The sequence below is a fragment of the Pan troglodytes genome, chromosome 12 (genome assembly GCF_028858775.2).
Source record: "Pan troglodytes isolate AG18354 chromosome 12, NHGRI_mPanTro3-v2.0_pri, whole genome shotgun sequence".
NCBI lineage: Eukaryota > Metazoa > Chordata > Mammalia > Primates > Hominidae > Pan > Pan troglodytes.
Genome location: NC_072410.2, coordinates 81161298 through 81174291, shown reverse-complemented (window position 1 = coordinate 81174291; position 12994 = coordinate 81161298). Strand labels below are relative to the sequence as shown.

General features: G+C 36.7%; 1 long non-coding RNA gene across 2 annotated transcripts in view; it reads right to left on the bottom strand.

Annotated features, from left to right (window-relative positions):
• The window catches only part of LOC107973442 (uncharacterized), a 1262479-nt gene that overhangs the window by 874146 nt on the left and 375339 nt on the right, over nt 1-12994 (bottom strand). The window contains exons 1-2 of one of the 2 annotated variants that reach the window (XR_010149144.1): nt 11713-12127; nt 589-657 (exon numbers count right to left, since the gene is read on the bottom strand). This is a non-coding gene — a long non-coding RNA (uncharacterized LOC107973442). Of the gene's footprint in view, nt 1-588; nt 658-11712; nt 12128-12994 lie in introns of those variants that run through there. The other variant, XR_010149143.1, reaches the window with a different exon arrangement.

Here is a 12994-nt window from a genome sequence, read left to right as displayed (position 1 = left end):
TGTCACCCAGGCTGGAGTGCAGTTGCACGATCTCAGCTCACAATCTCCACCTCCCAGGTTGAAGCAATTCTCCTGCCTCAGCCTCCCCAGTCTCTGGGACTACAGGCACGTGCCACCTTGCTCTAGCTAATTGTTGCATTTTTAGTAGAGATGGGGTTTCACCATGTTGGCCAGGCTGGTGTCGAACTCCTGACCTCAGGCAATCCACCCGCCTTGGCCTCCCAAAACACTGGGATTACAGGCATGAGCCACCACACCAGGCCTATTCTGTTTTTCAAGGAGAACCCCATCCAGAAATGTTAGGAAATAAATATGCATAAATGCTTTTCCACAATGACAGCCACAGAACAAACCTGAAAATCAAATAGTTCTATGGATCTCTACATTTGAGTCTTTGCAGTGTAAAAGCTCTAAATAAAACAAATAACTTTTTCACGTCAAATCTGTATTCATCAGCCACATGCAATTAATAGTATTATTTGACATTCTCCTGCTGTAGCTCCATCTTAAGAGAAGGGAATTCATTTATCAGCTGCTTTATCAGAATAAGAGAGAGGAAAGAACCAAAGTAGAGAAATGTTTACTTACCCTCACATACCATGGCTTTTGATTCTTCAAATCAAAACCATCATCCAAATAACCATACTAAAGAGTCCACTTAAAAGAAAAAGAAAAGAAACAAAAAGAAAGAGGCTTTGAGAATAAACAGTAAGTTTGTATTAAATATTTACTTTATAAAATTAGCATAAACATGAAATTACAAAATACTATGATACTTTTGAGATAAAAGAAGATCAATTACAGATAGTAAAGATAGAATACCTGGCCTTTTACATTTTTTTCCTAATACATCAAATTAATGCATCTTTCAAATCTAATTATGTCTGTGAGTTCCACTGTTTAACTATTGTTCTGAAAATATAAATCCTACTGAAATGAAATAAAAGTAGGTTGGAAAATTTCGATTTCTCAAATGTTGAAAAAGAAAATAGCAATGGAATGTAAATGAAAATTAAGAACCCACAACTCTTAATGCAGGATAACATTTAAAATTTAACTAATCCCCAAATAGCTTTCAGAGTCATCTGACCTAAATATATTAGAACGACAGCACCTGATCTTACATCAAAATGCATTACCAAAATCCTGATATTTTGAAAAGAAAAAAAGAGATTGATATTTATCCCTTACAGTTCACACAAAATTCATAACAATCATGTTGGTATGTGAGACATCCCTAAAGAATTAATTGTCCTTTATATTGTAGTTTGGATTTCAATGATCTCGACATGAGCATAAATCAGTCACGAGCAAATGTTACGTGCTATCAAATGCTCGTTTCAGATTCTTCATCTATTTTAAGAAGTCAGTTTTTTAAAATCGCAATCTCATTTTTGTTAAATTAAACCCTCTGAAAAGGAATGGCAAGTCTCTATACATACCATTTTCTTTGTGCTCTATGAAGGCTACAGAATAAAGTTAATTCTATTTCTACAGTGAGAAAACATCAAATGAGATTTTCTATTGTTCTTTTCTTATAATGAATTTTAATCTTTCCTGCTTCTGTTAGAATCATGAAAGAATATGAACACCTCTTTTATGTCATTTCTGTAAAACCAAAAGTAAAGAGGCAGGCTAAGAAGGCTGAGAACCCAGGAGGTCTATTGCATTGGTGTTCCACTGTGGTCACAGCAGTTGTCTGCCTACTCCTTTCACTGCCACCCCTAAAGGCTAAGTGACAGCAACCTTGTGAATGAGGGTCTCTTTCATTTTCTTTACCACTTTTCAGAATAAATCAAATTCTAGCAACTTATGCCCAGGATAGTTATTTTGGCTGAAATAGTCTACAGCTTACTGAGGACATGCTTTTTTTTTTTTTTTTTTTCTGAGACAGAGTCTCACTCCATCACCCAGGCTGGAGTGCAGTGGTGTGATCTCCGCTCATTGCAACATCTGCCTCCCGGGTTCAAGCAATTGTCTTGTCTCAGCCTCCCAAGTAGCTGGGGTTACACGTGCATGCCACCACACCCAACTAATTTTTGTGTTTTTAGTAGAGACAAGGTTTCACCTTATTGGCCAGGCTGGTCTCTAACTCCTGAACTCAAGTGATCCACCCACTTTGGCCTCCCAAAGTGCTGGGATTACAGGCGTGAGCCACCACACCTGGCTGACATGCTTTTTTTTTTTTTTAATTAAGGCAGTTCTGATTCATAAAATCGATTTAGAGCTCTTCTTTGAAAAGATGTTGTTGACACACAGTTGAAGATTTAAACATTTATCATCATAATCAAGTCCTAATTATTTTAAGAAACAACTGCAAGTCTTAACAGTAATAAAATTTTTATTTGGGGTTCCTAATTCAAGTTCATTTGCCCAGAATTTTCTGGAGGCCTGGTCTACACCACCGTGATATGGATACCAAAAGTAGTATCTAAACTACTAAGAAATTGGGCATAGCCATACACATATAAAATCTTATTTTGCAGCATCGGTCAGTGTTCCTATACACTGAAAGAGAAAGTAAACTTGAAGTCTTCCTGTGTATATAATTTGAATGTTGCTTTTATTCCTAAATCATTAGTAACTTAGGAAACACAATGTATTACATATGTACAAATATAATCATGATCAGCTCAAACATCATTTCTGACTGTTTCACATTTCTATTTTATTTCCAAAACTCATGTATTCAAATATCTATTGTGTACCTGACTGTGGGCCAGGCACTTTTGGAGGCAAGAGGTGCAATAGTAAACATGATAGATGGGTACCCTACTATCACAGAGCTTAGTCTGGAGTGGAGACATTGATAATAAAAAAGTAAAAGCAAAAATAATTTCATTTTAGAAAGTGATAAGTGCTGCGAACAAAATAAAACACAGGGACATACTGGAGAATGAAGGGGTAAGAGCAGGCTAGCAGGTAGATGAAGGCATCAAAAACAGCTCTCAAAGGAGATGGCATTGAACTGAGATTGAAAAACGGGAAGTGGGCAATCATGGATTCAAAGTGTTCTAGGCAGCAAGAACAGGAAGATGTAATACATTTGGCACATTTAAGGAAGAGAAAGAAGCTTAGACTGACTGGATATGGTGAGGGAGGGAGAGAATGTTAAGGAATGACATAAGAAACACAGCAAGGACAGAGTAGCTAGAGTCATGTAAGCCATTGTAAGGATTAGGATTTTATTCTAAGCATAAAGAGAAGCCACTGAAGAAATGTAATCAAGGGGATTACATGATCTGATTTTGTTTTTAAAATTCCACATTGACTTCTGGAACCAGAGTGGTGATTCACACCAGGATGTCTGCTCTGGTGGGCTGAGTGCTAAAGGGAACTGGAAGTTCCCTGGACTGAGGTGACCTAGGACTACCTCTGCCAAGTAGACTGTGTGGGGGTCCCTCATTCATTATCGGTGAGGTTGGCCATAGCCTACTTTCCAGGCTGGGGAGAGGTTTCAGCTCCACTCTTCCTGTCATCTCCAGCCATGTCATTTCACGAAATAAAGTACCAACAATTGAAGGAAATCCACCAATTGGAAAGGCTGTAGCTGGACTGTAACAGAAGCTCAAGTTTAACAGGCATCTATAAAATGCTGAAGAAACCCAGTGTGTACAGAGCAGAAGGATAATAAATCCTGGTTTGTAGCATTCAGCAACCAAACTAAGTAGCAAGTCTATTTATACTGAATGTAAATGTAAAACATAATGGAGTGTTGCCTAGCAAAGGGGAAAAATGCTTTGTCCCACACAGTATTTCTGACTGTTGCTTGGTTAGAACATAAAAATGATTGCTATTTCCTAATGAGTATTGTTTAAAAGGCACATTTTTATGGGCTTTAGTCCTGTAAATAATATTTGTAATGATCACGAATTCTCAACAAGCTGAGGTGGGAAAGGAAAACAAATCTCTAATGAAATAAGTCTATAGAGGCCAATGTGGAGAAGGGGAAAAGAAAAATAGTAATAATTATATGTAGCAGGCTCTTATCATAGCTGTATCATTTCACCCACATAAAAGCCTACCAGTGAAGGGCACTGTTATTTTAATAAAGATGAAGAAACCGAGACTCAAAGACATTAGGAGCTTGCCCATTATCATGAAACAAGTCGGCATCAGAGCTGTCTCTATAGTCACAGCTAAACCTGAGTACAGACTCTGAGTTTTTTCCATTGCACCAAGCAAGGTCAAAGCCAACAATAAACTGGATATTACATTCAGAAGGAATGAAGCCAATGATCTCTGAGAAAGCTACATACAAAATAACCTATGTGTCCTTCCCAGTGACCTTCCATTTCCAACACTGCTGACCCTTGCTGCTACCAAGGTCTCAAGACAGGACTGCTGTAAAGGAGACAATTTGTGTATTTGTCCCTCAGCCTTCTTATTGGACCTTTTTTCTACCCAGCAATGCCTTCATGTTTCCTTTATTCTCATGTTTTTTTTGACCCCAAAATTATCAGCCTCTGCTCCCAAATTCTTCATTCACCTTAGAGTGAAAATGATTTATGTCAAGCAGACAAATCTAAAAGAGATATTCACGTTATGAGGATAAGATAGTTAAGTTGTTAAAATTAATCACTTTATTTTTTTTATTATTATTTTTTAGAAATCAGTCAGTAGATGGGGGAGCTTTAAGAGAACGAGGGCTTGTCTTGGTCCTCAAGTCAATCTTCACAGAAGGTACTCTAGTGTGCCTGACATAGATTCGGGTCCAATAATGGCCACATCAAAGCCTATCCACCTTATCTCCTACTTTCTTCCCTCCAGACAGACATTCCAAACATGTTTTGTCCTTTTCCATTTCTGCAATTTGCCGACTGCCATGCACCCCACCTGAAACTCATTCCTTTTCTTTATCCAAACCCTACTCACCCTTACAACAGCTCTTGTTCAGGGCCAGCATTTTTTAAATAATCATTTTTACTAGCATTAAATGTAAGTTCCATGTTAAAACTTTTAAAATTCAGAATCATTTAAAGAAGAAAGTTTTTAAATCAAGGTGCTTCTATTACAGAGATAACAATTTTTAATAAGCTTTACCTTGTCCTTAAGCAGGTAAAGACCTAATCATTCCAACTCTCTCTTAATCTCCCCCTTCCCCCACTCCTTTGAATTCCTTCAGTTTACCTACTGTAACATTCAGTTGCCCAGACACTTATTCAATTACTCCTTTAATAAATGTTTGTTCAGTCCACCTACTCTGCATCAGCATCATGCTAGATTCCACGATGGTAAACAAGACAGATATGATTTCTACCTGCGTGAAATTTACAATTTAGTGTCTCTAATTAAGACATAACATATATAACTTCCTAATGTAATAATCTGTGCATTATAGAAGTGAATATTTTCTCCCAAGTGAACTGAACATCCCTGGGGTCAGAAAACACATAATGCAATATAATCAAATACTTAGCCAGTTATTACAATGCCCTGAGGATACACAAAGGCATAAAAGCAGCCTTATGTCTTCATATCAAAAACTGGCTTTATACATATTCATCTAAGAGTTTCAATTATATAGAAAAGAGCCTTATCAATGAGACATTGTTGATTTATTAACATTCTGTTCTATTCTTTTCTATTCCATACTACTTCATTTTGATTTATAATGTATAATAACATAGTCAAATTTTTGTTTCAGGATTACAGTTTATGGTCTGTCCAAGCAGAAATTAAGTCTAGTTTTTATTAGTATAGTTTCTGATCAAAATAAAACTAAAAATTATTATCTGATCAAACACAATCAAAAGATGGGAAATTATAGTGAAATAAGTAGCATATGTTAACTCAAGAATACGTAACTATAATAACTGTGACTAACTGCATGGTATCTGGCACATGGTACATGCTAAAAAATATTTGCGACCAGGCACGGTGGCTCACGCCTGTAATCCCAGCACTTTGGGAGGCCGAGGTGGGTGGATCACCATGAGGTCAGGAGATCAAGACCATCCTGGCTAACATGGTGAAACCCTGTCTCTACTAAAAATACAAAAAAAAAAAGTAGCCAGGTGTGGCGGCAGGCATCTGTAGTCCCAGCTACCCAGGAGGCTGAGGCAAGAGAATGGCGTGAACCCGGGAGGTGGAGCTTGCAGTGAGCTGAGATTGCGCCACTGCACTCCAGCCTGGGCAACAGAGTGAGAATCCGTATCAAAAAAAAAAAAAAAAAAGAAAGAAAAAAAATTGCTAGACAAGTAAGTGGTATCAAGAGATCTTGGATAAGAAAAGCAGGTGTGCAATGAAGAAGCACCAGACTGTATGTCAAGTGTCCTGGTTTCTACTTCTTCAGATAACTTCCTTTTCCTTCAGAGGCCTTGGTCTCTTCACATACAAAGAAGGGCTTAGATTATCCAGCATTCAGTGCTTTTATAGAAGATGTAAAGCAGGTACCGCAAGTAATATTTATTGTTACATGTTTTGTTAGACTTTTCCTAACAACTGAACATAGATAAATACACATTCCACATATGACTTCCAATCAAAAGCTGTTCCTTGCAGTTTTGTTCATAAATTAACACTCAGTATATATAGAAATATACCATATCCTATAAGATTATGGTATACAGCCAGGCACAGTGGCTCATGTCTGTTATCCCAGCACTTTGGGAGGCCAAGGCAGGAGGATCACTTGGGCCCAGAAGTTTGAGACCTGCCTGAGCAACATAGCAAGACCCTCTCTCTATAAAAAATGTTGTAAAAATAGCCAGATATGGTTGGTGGCCCATGCCTGTAATTCCAGTTACTTGGGAGGCTGAGTGGGAAGATCACCTGAGTCCAGGAAGTCAAGGCTGCAGTGAGCTGTCATTACACCACTGCATTCCAGCCCAGGCAACAGAATGAGACTGTCTCAAAAAACAGTTATGATGTACGAAGTTTAGCATCTGTTGGGCAAAACTTCGATTACCTATGATCTTTTCTGTTCATCTGAAGTTATCAAGTTATCAGCTCATTGCTCATTTCACAAACTAAAAAATAAATTCCATATTTCTATCAGAAAGAACATTCCTTATGTTTTTTAGGAGATTTTTCCTTTGATGACCTTTTAGTTTTTCTTTTTCTTTTTTTTTTTTTTTTTTTTTTTTGAGATGGAGTCTTCCTCTGTGACACAGGCTGAAGTGTAGTGGCTTGATATCTGCTCACTGCAACCTCCACCTCCTGGGTTCAAGCAATTCTCCTGCCTCAGCCTCCTGAGTAGCTGGGATTAAAGGTGTCTGTCACCACACCCGGCTGCTTTTTTTTTTTTTTTTTTTTTTTTTTTTTTTTTTTTTTTAGTAGAGATGGGGTTTCATCATGTTGCTCAAGCTGGTCTCAAACTCCTGATCTCGTGATCCACCCGCCTTAGCCTCCCAAAGTGCTGGGATTACAGGCGTAAGCCACCGCGCCCAGCCTTATTTTCTCTTTCTTATATCTCCCTGGTAATTGTCACTTTAAACCACCCACAATCCTTTATTAAGTACTAGGGAAATAGAAACCAAAACTAGACATATCTTTGCCTTTTCATATTTACAGATGAGCTAATGAGCACAGATTAATAAGAGGACCTGCCTACAGAAAAAGCAGATATCAGGCCACAGAAATCTCAAACATACATTTATTTTTATACAACAAAATCTTCTGAGTTCTGATATCAGGGTTACTTCTACCCCAGATCACCCTCCAGCCTTGACTCCTCAAACCGCCTCATGTACATTAAGTTTCAAACATATTGAACTGTGGTTTCCTAAACATCTAATGCATGTTCTTGCCCACGGTGACCTTTCTGCAAAAATTCCCTTTCAGCCGGGCCTCTCTTGTTTACATTGCTCCTGCTCATTCTTCAGAACTCAACTCAGGCATCACCTTCTCTGAGAAGTGATTCTTGGTACCACCCTTACCCAAGGGTGCATTTGGATCTCCTCCCACAGCCCTTGTGCAAATCTCTATAGTTGTCTTTCTTTTATGTTTCTCTCATTGAACTATAAGCTCTTCGAAGGTAAAAACCGTCTCTTATTCATCTTTCTTATCTCAATAAGAAAGCACACAGTAGGTACACAGGAAATGCTCATTGTTGAGTGAATGAATGTGTCAATAGTGAATTTAAAAAAACAAAAAAAAAAAACAACCTTTCTGTCTCAGAGCTGTAAAAAAGGAACTTAAGAGAACAAACCAAAGACAGGGTCTCAGAATCTGTCTTCCCTCATAGCATATTCTCCAAATAGTAGATTTACTTCAGTGAATCCATTACACTGTAGGCTTCAGGAGTGCAGAAATCCAGCTCTTCCTTTGCAATTTCTTCTGATAGGCCCACATAGAATAAAGAGCTTAAAAATTTTTTTTGTTGGAAATTACTTCCATTTAGGTCCCCTTTCCACCATGGACATTTAAAATCGCTTATATTGTAGGCTTTGAACCATGTATGTAAGACTACTTAGAAGTTAACCTAAGGTAGGAGGATAATTTATCTAAATGCTCCCTGCAAATTTGATGCAAGTGCCTCTAGACCACACTTGTAGAAACACATAGATCTTTAAAATAGATGGATCCTCGTGGAGCTTGCATTCCATCCTCTTCATTTCATTGACGAGGCCAGTGAGACACAGAGCTTAGGTGAGTTGTCCAAAACTGTGCAGCCAGTTGGTTAGAGGGCTCAAGGAGAAGTAGCCATGGGATTAGCAGATTTCCCCAATCTACTTGTAAACAGGCCCCTTAAGATATCTCAAGCCAGGAACCCTGAAAGCCTTTTAATTTCCCTGCTTGATGTTTATGCATTGGTTTCTTAAAAATCCTCGTTTTTCCTCCCAATATTTTCCAAATTAAACATTCAGAGAAAAAGAATAATAATAATAATTTGGATAAAGATTGGGTCTTAAGTATCAATGACATTAGATGATACTTGAAGTTGATGAGTTGTTTGGCAATATTAAGTAGTAATATGTGAGAAGGGTTCACAGAGAGACTCTAGGAGCATTTGAGGAGCATTAGTAGCACTTACCATTCTTAGAGGGACTGCAGAAAACAAAACAGGGGTCCAAAGTGTCTGAAGCTTCTTTTATTACGAGAGAGTGATATCAAGGCATTACTCTTTTAGTTATTGCCTCACTGACACTAAATAACAACCCATCCCAAAACTCAGTGGAATACAACAAGCTTTTGTTTCCATGCTCATGAGTCTGTAGGTTGACTGTAAATCAGCTGGTCCAGGCTGGGAGCAGCTGAGCAATTCTGTTTCAGACTACAGATTCAGCTGGGCTTGGCTCCTTAATGCAGGTTGAGTTCACATCTGCGATACGTGTGTGTACATGTGTGTGTGTGTGTGTGTGTAAATTCTGGAAACTAAGCTAAAGAAGGAGCAGCTACCTGGAAGAAGCTCTTCTCATCACGATGGCAAAAACCAAGCTCTACCACACACCTTTGCTCACTTTATGTCTACAAATATCCCACTGCCCAGGTCAAGTCACATGGCCCAGGCAAAAACCAGTGAAAGGGGGAATATACTCTACCCACAGAAAGATATATAAGAGAGTGAATTTTTGCTGATCAGAAGGCTATGCTATCATAACTACAAACCCGGCTTAAAATTTGAATCCCTCTAACCAATATTTGGAAAGAAGTACATTATTTAATTAAACTTTACATTAACATATTTAAATATTATCACTTGCCTTCCTATTTTATGCAAAGATATAGGGAGATAAAGGCAGATAATGGCAAAGAGGACGCCAGGAACTCAACTGACCTATTTGGTTACTAATGATCAAATACGTTGGTAAACCCAAAACAGTACTCAGCCAAGTTCAAACAGTCCATATAGGTCACCTAAAATTGCAACTGGGTGAAAGTTTTGGAGGAAATACTATTTATACATGTAACAAGGGGATAGAAACAGGGACATGAGGTTTTATTCTAATATGTTTTGGTTCTAACCAGCCAATGGTAGAAAAGTCTATTTATTGCCCTCTTCTCATTTTAGTCCAGTATCTTAACTCAGCCTAGCTCTCATCATTCCACCAGGCCTGCCTGCCTCCCATTTTAGACAATGTACGTCTTTGACTGTGAGATTATGTATGGGATTATCATATTTTATTATTAAAACTAATTTCTCATAAATATAGGACTAAAATATCAGCACTATCAATGACGTTCAGATTAGGAAGTATGGAGTCGCCATATTTATTTTAAAAGTATATAATTAAATATTTGTCTAGGGTAGTCCCGATGTATATTTGATGTCCCAGCATAATTTCTAAAGAATTTTTTTATTTTTAATTTTTGTGGGTACCTAGTAGGTGTATCGTCATTATGTTAAGTGAAATAAGACAGGCATAGAAAGACAAACATTGCATGTGATCACTTATTTGTGGGATGTAAAAATCAAAACAATTGAACACCTAGAGGTAGTATAAAGAGGATTACCAGTGGCTGGGAAGCTCACCATAATTATTTATAATGACCCCTCTCACTCTCAAAATCATCCTGATTTGGCTAATAAATTATATGGTGAACCCAATTATAAAAGATCACATAATGATCTAGAGACCATCACATTAGCTGCTTAGCCCCACCTAATCTTTGGTGAAAATCAGTTAAATTATTTCAAATAGTTCTGAAATCACTGGTAGCTGTATAATCAGGCTAATTTTCATTTATATTTGTCCAACTCTAATGCCTTTTCTCTCAATATTCTATAAACATATTTCAACTGTGTTTTGTCAGAATCCACTATAATAATACGTTACGTTTATTGCAGCTGGTTTTCTGGTCAATTTTCTGAAATTCCAGAGATGTAAGTATATGCTAAAGTGAGAAGCTATAATCTCTCAAGTGGTTCAGAGAAGCAATAATCTCTCAAGTGCCTTCATTTGGCAAGAGGACAAAGCCTTCAAATTATTATTATTTTTCATAAGACAATTCCTTTCATTGTTAACCATCCTAGGGCCAGAATTGTTTTAATCCACAGATTCTTGTTGGTTTAGAAATATTTAGACATTTTGTTTCCTGTATTGTAGGTTCTATATGCAAAGTCTTCCTCAATGTTTTTGGACCAACATAGTTATTGATATTTGGACCAATGCAATATAGAACAAAATCCACCACTATCCTTATACCCCAAGACTGATCTGATTTTTTTGATGTCAAGGTGTCAGTTCATGAACAATCAGTTACTACATCTGCGCTACCAATCAGATCAAACCAATGATATGGCTAATAATTTTTAAACAATGGATTATTCAACAAAGAGAGTATAGACTCAATGCAGAAACTATAAAAGTAGGTCAGAAATATCCACAATAAGATAAATACTATTTGTAAACTGTCTTCTTTTGAGACAGCTAACTGCCCAGTGAAAACATTTTTTTATTTTCTTTTTGGCCTTTCAACAATGGGGGTTGCTTCTATCCTCTTTCTGTTGAAACTTCCACAATTCTTATTTCATTTCTAACCCATTCTTTATTAGTAACCACACTTTAATTTTAGATGCTAAATTGCATCTGGTGCTCTCAACCCTGGTTTGTCTGACTGCTTGATGTGCTTGCAGAACACCATTCAGAACCCTGAAAAATCATCAGGTGTCATTGTATCATATGAGAAATGATGGCTAGGTCTAGGAAATGGATAACAAAGGATCTTGTCACTTAAACAAGTAAACAATCTGTCTGTTTGATCAAAGGAAAAAAATCAATCTTACCAATTTTAGTTCCATGATAGGAAAAATAAACTAATGCTTACCCTTGCAGCTGCTTCTGATGATTATAAAGCTAGAAAAAACAGCTCAATAATCAGGCTTCACGAGAATTCCTGTTTAAATACTGCCTTATAATTAATAGACTAACCTTTCTAATTTTCATTTGAAAATTAATTCTCAGTTTGGCTGGAGTGCACATGACAAGGTAACGCATACAGTAGATATCCAAATAGATATTAACTGACCGATAAGCAATGACTGATATGGTCATTTTCCTCCATTCCACAAAATACTAAGTACCTAACGTGGATTACAGAAGTCTGATAGATTACTCTCTTTCCTGACAATCACAGACAAAATAAAACATCCCAGAAAAAGGCTTTTGTATCTGTTGTTCTTAAACCTTTCTACAATATCATTTTTGAATAAGACTGTAGGCCATGCACACCAATTTGAGTCACAAGGCACTATGGAGTCCCATATTATACCAGGAAAGCACAAAACAGTATTCTGTGATGTCACAGAATAGAGAATGTTACATCAGCAAATATTTTAACAAAGTACAATATATATCTATAAAAAAGCATATATGTATAAGTACTTAAGTATACAGGCATTTTATACTTGAATTTAACACTAAACATATAGTGAACATCCTCATTTTTCTTTAACTATTTATAAAACATATCAAAATTTTCCAAAATTTTTAGGTTATCTTGTGAAGATGAGCAGATTCACAGAAATGCTAGATAGATATTCAGTAAACTGAATATAACAGCTTTTGCTAAGTGATACTATAGCAACCTTTATTTTTACTCTAGAAATTATCCTCACACACAAAAAACACTCTGCTATTTCATGGATTCAGTGAAATTTTATAAAGAAGTCTAATGGGTATAGTGTTTCTTGTTGTGATGATGAAGATGTTCCAGAATTAAATCATAGTGTCAGTTGCACTATCTTGTGAATATACTAAAAAACTACCAATAACATACTTCCAAAGGATGAATCTTATTGTATGTGAATTATAGTTCAGTAATACAGAAGAAATAACTCTTCTATTTGATAAAAAATCTGTCCTATTTAATGTTATACATTAAAGCTATATAATTAACACAATATTCTGATTAATAATCACATATAATTTGAAAAACTTCCTTCAGCGTTAATAGCAAACAAGATAATAATATGAAGTTTCATTTTATTTGTGAGGGTGGGCAAGAGAAATAGTGTTCATTTCTAATTCAGGGACTAACTTTCATAGAGGTTGTAATAATTTACAATCTCATCAACAATATAAGCATTCCCTTTTCTCTGCATCATTGC